General features: G+C 39.1%; 1 long non-coding RNA gene across 1 annotated transcript; it reads right to left on the bottom strand.

The window, feature by feature from the left end:
• Window positions 1-3471: 3471 nt before the first annotated feature.
• On the bottom strand, window positions 3472-9378 carry LOC148116604 (uncharacterized). Its single transcript, XR_015733686.1, has 3 exons — window positions 9359-9378; window positions 8939-9246; window positions 3472-4182 (listed from the first exon to the last, which is right to left on the bottom strand). It is a non-coding gene; the product is annotated as an uncharacterized LOC148116604 (long non-coding RNA).
• Between the last annotated feature and the right edge of the window lie 244 nt (window positions 9379-9622).

Below are 9622 nucleotides of genomic sequence, written 5' to 3'. Positions count from 1 at the left end.
CAAACTCAAGAAGCTCGCAGAGAATTACGAAACCATACACATAAGTTCTCTAACGAATTGAAGACTCCTATTCTTTGTCAGTTAGTTCAAAAATTGGAATCCTAAGAAGGTGGGATCCTTCCACCTTCTCACACCAAGTATGATGAGCCTTGGTGGCGCAGCGGGATAAACTGCTGTTAAAGTAGCACTTAGCTGCCAGCTGCCTGCAATTACTGCAAGTTCAATTCTCACCAGGCTCAAGGTTGACTCAGCCTTCCATCCTTCCAAGGTAGGTAAAATGAGGACCCGGATTGTGGGGGCAATAAGCTGACTTTGTATAAAATAGAACACCGCTTGGGGGGGTGGCGGCAAAAAAGCCCTACTAAGCAGGTATATACAAAAGTATGAAGGCTATTGCTTAATGCATTGTAAGCCATCCTGAGTCTCCGGAGAAGGGCGGCATATAAATCGAACTAATAAATAAATAATAAATTAATAAATAGGACTACAGGTAGTTCTCGACTTGCAACAGTTCATTTGGTGACCATTGGAAGTCACAACAGCACTGAAAAAAGTGACTTATGACTATTGCCCCACACTTACGACCATTGCAGCATCCCCATGGTCATGTAATCAAAATTCACTTGGCAACTGGTCAATTGCAGCTTGGCAACTGACTCATATTTATGATAGTTGCAGTATCCCAAGGTCATGTGGTCACCTTTTGTAATTTTCTAACAAGAAAGGTCAATGGAGAAGTCAGATTCCCTTAACAACCAGATTGCTAATTTGATAACTACAGTGATTCACTTAACAATTGTGGCAAGGAAGGTCGTAAAATGGGCCAAAATAGGTAATAAGTTGAGAACTACTTGTACACATTTCTTAACCTTAAAGGTTTCTGCCCTCTGTTTCCTGAATAGCCTTCTCTAGTGTGAGAATCCCAGCTCACTTAATCTTTCACATGTTTATACTCCATGTTTTATGCAAATGATTCAGGTTTTCACCCAACAATATAGCACCATCTCCCAAGAAAAGTATACATACAAAGCTGTCCCCAGCAAACACGTCATCAGCACCACCATAACCATTCCCTATCAATTCAGCCATAAATATATTAAATATCCTGCATCCTTGTCTTACTTCTTGCTCAGGACTAAATTATTCTCTAAGTTTTCCATTTATTCTCAGGCTTCCTTTCTATCATATACCAATTATAATACATTTAGCCACACATCTTGAACTCCATATTCATATAAAACATTCCATAATTCAACCTTATTCATTTTATCGTATGCCTTTACAAATTCAACAAACATAAGCTTTCTTTCTCACATTCATATGTAAATTCCATTTCATTTATTAATGCCCTTTATTTGCTTCCAGGAATATAATTATTTTAGACAAAAGACGCTTCATAATATAGAAGCCAAAAAAGAAGTGCACAGCCTAGAATAAGAAGCTAAAATAGGGAAGTTTTTTTAAAAAAAAAACATTGCAGAAGGCGGCAATGGAAAATAGGCTTTTGCTAATTCAGAAAGGAATATATTCATTTGTTGAAGGCTTGAGCAAATCAGAGCTACTTCAGAAAGTTCCAGAACCTGTCAGCACAGGTTCTTTGACATCATTTACTAAACTCTGACAAGTGGGGCTAATGGACAGCCCCCTCATCTCCTCCAGCATCATTCATTCATTCATTCATTCATTCATTCATTCATTCATTCATTCATTTAATTTCATCAAGCATGTATTTTATGACAGATCTAAGTGTAAACATAATTATAAATACATGAAAAGGATACGAATAAAAGAAAATATTAGGACAGGGACAGTAGGCACGCTGTTGCGCTTATGTATGCCCCTTACAGACCTCTTAGGAATGGGGTGAGGTCTGCAGTGGACAGTCTAAGGTTAAAGTTTTGGGGATTTGGGGAAGAAACCTCAGAGTCAGGTACTGTATTCCAGGTGTTGACAACTCTGTTACTGAAGTCATATTTTCTGCAGTCTAGCTTGGATCAGTTTACCATGAGTTTGTAAATTTGTCCCAAATTTTTCCCAAATTTTGGGAAGTGGTACTGCTGAATGTTTTCTAATGAACCCCCACCAAAACTGAGAGTTCTGCATAAGCCCTGGCTACAGGATGTGACTGCAGATAGGGAACTATTTAGAACTAGCCTGACAAAGCAAATTCTTTGGTCTCTTTGTCCCAACAAAAGGAATCTTTCTGTTGCTTGAATAGGAAAGACCTAACTATAATCCACTTCCATAATGCTGCCGAGCATATTACTTTTTTTATTGCAATTTTTACATAGATAAAAGATAAACAAGAAAATATATAAAGAAAAGTTAGAGGGAAAGAAGCTAAAATAAAAGTAAAGAAAACAATACAGTTACAGAAAGGGAAAGAAAGAGGGGAGAAATTAAAGAAATGACTTCTTGGCAGCAGTTAGAAATAAAGTTATTATCCCTCTTCTCTCATTCAGAAAGTTTGACAGAGATCCCTTCTCTCCCATATTCAACTCCTTTTGCAATCAGCAAATCCACAAATCACCATTTCAACTTTTTTTCCATTTTGAGCAAAAAGTCCATAAAAGGTTTCCATAAAAGTACTGTTTTATCCCTGACCAGACACATCAGTTTTGCCATTTCTGCTCATCCTGTCATCTTTTCAATCCATTCCTCTGTTGTGGGACTTGCCAAGCAAACTGCATGGCGATTCAACAGAATTCAACTCATAAGAAATCTTACTTTACTATGGACAACTTGTTCCACCAGCCATAATCTCCCTGCTCCCCATCACTAGGATGTGCATAGGGGGACTTTAAAAAATAATAATAAAGTAGATAGAAGATATCCAGTTGGCTAGATAGCCAGATTTAGGACCCCACAGCAAACTACAATTCCCAGAATTCTTTGTGCCACCTTCTTCAGAGAATTTCCCTGATGGCCTTCAGCAAATTGCAATTTGTTAAAATCAGAATGATTATACTACAGTGTGATTCAGCAATTAAAAATAATGGGCACATGCTAACCGAAGCTAAGTCTCATTCTTTTTCAGCTGGGAGAATTAAACATGGAGTTTGCTTTCTTCAACTGAAATAATGGGCACTTAAAAGTGCTCAAGCTTGACTGGATCTTGTCCAGTAAAGATGTTATTACAGCTCCATTCATTCCTACACAGATTATTTAAGGACAGGATTTGAGGGCTGGCCACTGGGAAACAGAAAGGGGGATTAAATAGCTTTGGCTCCATTCAGCGGGGCACTTCTTAGGTTCTTGTACGCATTGTACCATTTTGATAATGAGGCACTGTAATTGCCATGTTAAGATTGCAAATACATTTTGCTACCTGCAATTATAACACAATTGTGCATTTTTTTTATTCTTGCTGAAAGATCTTTTTAAGACATATTTTCTATTGAAGACAGCAGGGGGAAAAACTTCAGTTTTGGTAATTAGAAGGAACTGTAGACAGTTTTTTTTTCCTTTTCACTTTTATATAATAGTATAAAGGCAATTTAATCAACCCAGCCTCTTTTTATTTTATTCAGTTACTTTTATTTGAATGTCATAGCCATAATGATTCCCTGTATGGGTATAATGCCTGCACCTAAATATTCTTCATAAAACCCTGTTTCCTCTTCCTCCCTTTGAAATACACTCTGGACTTGGAGTTATGAATAAAGCAGAGACTCCCAGTGCCCCAAATGACTTCCTTACATGAGGTGCACAACCAAAAGGTTTGCAAATGCAAAGGAGAGAGGAATTCCTTACACTGGGGAGAATACCCTCCTTGGTTTTTAGAAGATACGTAAAGACAATTTTACTTTATTGGGCTTTCAACTGGAGCTAAAATTTATTGGTGTCCAACTTGGAGGAGAATTGATTCTTATTTTTTTTTAAAAAAAAAACACCCAATATTTTTATTCATTTGATGTTTCTGTAATCATAACATGTTCTAAACCCACCAATGAATACATATTTAGAATCCAGTAATGCTTTTGTACGTAGATCTAGTAGAGTTTCAGGTCCTTCGATGTTTCACTGATCAAAGTATGAAAGCTCCGGCATCCATGTACTTCATCCCTATTTTCACATCTACAATGACTGTTCAAGAACCACCTTAGTGTCCATATGTGCCCGTGTGAGAACCTGCCTTTCCTTGTGATCTTCCCAAGTGTATCTGATCAAATTCACGGAGAACTTTATAAAAAGAAAAGAAAAAGAAAAGAAAACAATCAATTGCAATAATTAATTGTTCAGAGGCCCTTATCACAATTATATTAGGTACAATATTATCTTCAGTTTTCCTCTCTTCCAATATTCCTAAAAGATCAAGGTGGTATATTTACTTCCCCTTCTCAATACTGTTTCTAAAATGTAGTTAAACTCAGAAAATTTGGTATAATGTCTGGGACAGAAAAAAGAACTTGAGTCTTCCACTATCCTTATACTTTCCACTATTCTTTATATTCCTCGTAGTGCATACGGTTGTATTGTTATCTATGTTATTTTCACCAATACATGTATTATTGTATGCATTCTTTCTTAAAGCAATTATTTTCATATGCATTTTGTTGTTTGTAAATTAACATGGCAAAAAAACCAGAAAAGATGATTACCAGTTGTCTATAAATTTGAGAATTGCAAATCAGGTATGTTTGTATTAAAGTGCAAGTATACCAAATTCTTCAAATTCATGCCTAACTAAAGTTGTCACCCTAGACCCACAGCATGCCGATTTCTGTTTTTATGATTTCTCTGTTATCTTAAAGAGCCTAACAAAATTATAATCACAAAAGAAAAAACAACAACAACAGAATGGCAAGAAGGTGCATGGCATTTTTTGGTATATGTGTTTGTGTGCTTGTATGGCTATTTATATGCGTGGGTGTGTGTATGTGTTGCAGTTGGCTGTTTGAAAGCACTGCATGTCAAGAAAAATTATTCAGCATGATAATATAAAGTCAGTGGGAAACCTTCTCACTTCATTAAATAGCCCCACCAGAAATCTCAAAGCTATATAAAAAGTAAATTGGTTTACTGTAATCTGTACTATTTACCAAGGCATCTTGTGTCTCATTTTTCAATACAAGGCCTAAAACCATGATGATAAAACAGCTTTCAAGCCATTTTTCTTCACAAACGTTAAGCTCTGTTTCCAACCCTCTTTTTATCTATCATTAGCAGGATTATTACTTTGGTTTTGACAAGACATTTGACTGCTTTCCTTCAGGATGGGCCTAATATCTTATATTATTTCTCTCAGTCCAGGAGTGCGGAACACAGAATTTGTACCAGCAGTACAAATCTTCCAGCAATTGGAAAGGTCAGACTTTCTTCATAACCAGATTCTTCTCCAACAGTTAGTATCAGCAAATGCCATAACAGTTAATACTAAGCCAGTCTGTTCTCCCCTGGGGCTTGAACCATCAAGGTTTGAAAGCAATGCACAGAAAGAAAGGAAAGGCAAAAATAATAAAACATGCCCACATTTCTCTTTTTGGGAAGGCAATAAAAACAGTCTGCTCCGAGATATGTGCCAAGAATACTGAAATTGAAACTTCTGAGACCTTTAAAGAAAATACTTTTCACTTAAAAGGATTGTCAGTCTAGTCCAACTGGTTCCAGAAATCTGCAGCAATAATAAATGAGGGGCTTGGATTTCATGATTTCTGCTGTATGGAGTAGTTTGCTCCAATTTGTTTTAGTTTTCCACCTCATACTTTTTAATAATGTGTCAAACCAAGATGTTTTGACACAGAATTAAGGATTGTGGGTTAAAAGTATCACCTTTTCTTCTGCTGATTACCAACAGACAGTTGTTTAACATTAAAGATGCTGGAGAATGACCTGGTGAGAACAGGAATATTACTGTAGATTTGTTTGATGTCACAATACTAACCCCATTTGGTTGTTCCTGGGCTGGAGAGCATACCATCTGAGCACAATGTCAGCTTTCCTGCAGCACTCAAATTTAGGTGTCAATGTCTGCAGGATCCCCACTGGCCAGTTCATACAGAAGCCAAGCTGTGCTGTAGGCAATTCTCTGCAGGGAAGTTGATAGGACTAAAGGGAAATTGATGGGGATAGGCGATGATCCAGAATGCTAATTCATGGGGCCTGAATGGGATTCCTATACTGCCATTTCCAACTAGAAAAGTTCATTCCGAGCCCTCCAGATGATCCGTTTTGTGGTGGTTCTCCTCCTTCCTCTCCGACTGCTCACAGTTCATGTTGTCAGGGGGGCAGAGGTCGACTTCGAGGCGCCTTGCATGGGGAGTGCCGCAAGGGTCGGTCCTCTCGCCCCTTCTGTTCAACATTTATGTGAAGCCGCTGGGTGAGATCATCCGTAGTTTTGGGGTGAGAGTCCACCTGTACGCTGATGATACTCAGCTGTACATTTCCACCCCAGACCACCCCAACGATGCCCTTGATGTGATGTCTCGCTGCCTGGAGGCCGTGCGGGTCTGGATGGGGAGAAATAGGCTCAGACTCAACCCCTCCAAGACTGAGTGGCTGTGGTTCCCGGCGTCGCAATATAGTCAGCTGGTGCCATCGCTGACTATTGGGGGTGAGTTTTTGCCCCCTACAGAGAGGTCTCGCAATCTGGGTGTCCTCCTGGATGCACAGCTGTCTTTAGAAGAACATATGATGGCCATGGCCAGGGGGGCTTTTTATTAGGTTCCCCTGATTCGCCAGTTGCAGCCCTTTCTGGATCGCGACGCCTTGCTCACGGTCACTCACACCCTTGTCACCCCCCGACTGGACTACTGTAATGCTCTCTACATGGGGCTCCCCTTGAAAAGCACCCGGAGGCTCCTACTGGTCCAGAATGCGGTCGCGCAAGTGGTTATGGGCGCAACTCGTTGTGCCCACGTGACACCCCTCCTGGGCGAGCTGCACTGGCTCCCAGTGGTCTTCCGGGTGCGATTCAAGGTGCTGGTTACCGCCTTTAAAGTGCTCCATGGCATTGGACCTGGGTACCTTCGAGACCGTCTTCTGCCACCAGTAGCCTCCCACCGGCCAGTCCGCTCCCATAGAGGGGGTCTCCTCAGGGTGCCATCGGCCAAATTATGTCGGCTGGCGACACCCAGGGGGAGGGCCTTCTCTGTGGGAGCCCCTGCTCTTTGGAATGAACTGCCCCCAGAAATGTGTAAGATCTCCAATCTCCGTGTATTTCACTGTGCCCTCAAAACTTTGTTGTTCCGCCAGGCCGGGCTATCAATGAAAAGATTTTAATTGGTTTTAAATGTGGGATTTTAAATTTGGGGGTTTTATAATTGAGCCAATTATTTAATAATTTTAATTATTTTTAAATTTTGTCTGTCTTTGTGCTTTTAATCAGGCTGTACACCGCCCTGAGTCCTTCGGGAGAAGGGCGGTATAGAAATAAAATTAATAAAATAATAAATAAATAAATTCCACTCTGCAGATGTTCAAGATATCTATGTTGAAGCCAAAAGTGGGTTGGAATAACTTTAGGAAGTTATTCCAACCCACTGCCCACTGCCTAGCCCTCATTTGGATTAAATAGCATTTAAGTAAGTTATATATTAGGGGAAATTGGATAGGACAAAAATGTGTTGGGGTATAAAAGAAAAACACAAAATAATATGTACAATCAAATAAAAATAATGCACAGACCCCCATGAAAATAACTGTGGATCTCAAGAGCATTTAAAAAGAAAACTATTCTGGAAATGGGGATGGAGACCAAGTGAAATAATATAGCAGTAGATGCAGCCCCTATACAGATCAGATTTCTGTTATTCTACACACATACATACACACCAACAAGGGAACTTCCAATTACAAATCAAATGCTGCTTGGGTGGGACTGTAGCTCATTAATGAGAAATTCAAGAACTTCATGTTCAAGCACGGCTTTTCTAGGCAAGGAATATTAGGTTCGTATCATGAAGGGTCTCTGTTGGTAAGCTTACTTATGGATATAATAAAACTAAAACCCCAGCTTGCTCGTATCAAATGTGTAGCTCCTTGTTTCTCTTTATTTCCAACCTGATGCCTCAGGATGTTCACACCTTCCCATGAATGCAACATCCTTCATGACTTAGGAAGAGTAAATATATTAAATTATTGTATTTGCATGTAAACCTACTGACTTTGAAATACATGTAATCCACCTCAATAACTTTTTTGTTTCATTAAGCATTAATTTCTCTGAGATCTGGAGAAAGTCCACATTATTTTTTGGATGCAATCAAAAGTTATATAAATGTTATGAATAAATAAGTATGAAAAGATGTAATTGAACTTTATTTATAGGGAGGAGACTAAAGTGGGCTTGAGCCCAGAAGAATGGATTCTATGGGACACCCTCAAGCTTGTTTCTAATGGGACATCACCTTCAGGATGACTCCAGGAGCACCTAAAATTGAGCTGAATATAAATTTCAGCAGAGTAGGATGGAGAAACTGCATCATTGACTTAGTGGTGGTACATTGGTTAGGCATGGAGATGCCTTGGAGTGAGAAAATGATGGGAAATGGCCTCCCAGCATTGTGAGGTAGCATGCTAATACGTAAGAAGCAGAACTTGCATTATGATTTCATGAGGTATGTTTGGTGTTTAGAGGAAAGCTCTGCTTGATGCAAATATCCCTGTGTCTCTTCTACCAACATACTAAATACTAATACTAATACTAATACTAATAATAATAATAATAATAATAATAATAATAATAATTTTATTGTCATTGTATGTGTATACACAGTATACCCATACAACGAAATTCACTTAATACCCAAAGACCAGGACCAACACACATAACAACACACACCGCCCTGAGTCCGAAAGGAGAAGGGCGGTATAGAAATTCGAATAATAAAAATAATAAAATACAATCCCCAAACACCCACCACCACCACAAATTCCCCACCCCTAAACCACCCAAACATCCACACAACAGACCAAGTAATGGTATCCAACAACTCACTGATGGTGGCCCTTTAGTTCATTGTTGAGTGCAATTATAGCTCTGGGATAAAAATTATTCAGAGTGGTCCAAGTTTTAATTGTTCTGTATCTTCCGCCAGAAGGCAACAGTCCAAAAAGATTGTAAGCAGGATGGGAAGAGTCTCTGAGAATGTTATGCAACTTCCTCAAACAGCGAGATTTGAAGATGTCATCCAGGGCTGGTAGCTGGAGCCTGATGATATTCCAGGCAGTTTTAATGATTCTCTGTAGAGCTTTTTGTCTGCTACAGAGCTTCTCCCATACCATGCAAGAATGCCGTATGTCATGCTGGTGAAAAAAGAAAGAAATAATGAAAGATATAACTTGGGTACATACGCAATAGTTTCAAATGAATATATAAGTAAAGTTTTGAAAAGATGATGCATAAAGCTGATGTTACCTCATCTAGGCTGCAAAACTCCAAGTACCTGTTAGATGGGAGCAAAGAGATAAGAGAAAACGTTAGTTCTTTGCTGCCATTGAATAGATCTTGCCAAATTCTAAGCTGTGTAAACCTGGAAGGATAGTTGTGAGGACAGAGGGCTCCAACTCACACTTTCATTTGGGAAATGTGAATTCGTCTTTCCTCTTTCATCCCTAATTGAATGCTGTGATCCACAAAGAATCACCAGCTGTTCTGGAAAGACAATCCATCCTTTTTTTT

This window comes from Pantherophis guttatus, chromosome 1 (genome assembly GCF_059756535.1).
Source record: "Pantherophis guttatus breed Tessera chromosome 1, ASM5975653v1, whole genome shotgun sequence".
NCBI lineage: Eukaryota > Metazoa > Chordata > Lepidosauria > Squamata > Colubridae > Pantherophis > Pantherophis guttatus.
The sequence above is the reverse complement of the archived record's forward strand: the minus strand, read 5'-3'. Positions and strand labels throughout refer to the sequence as shown.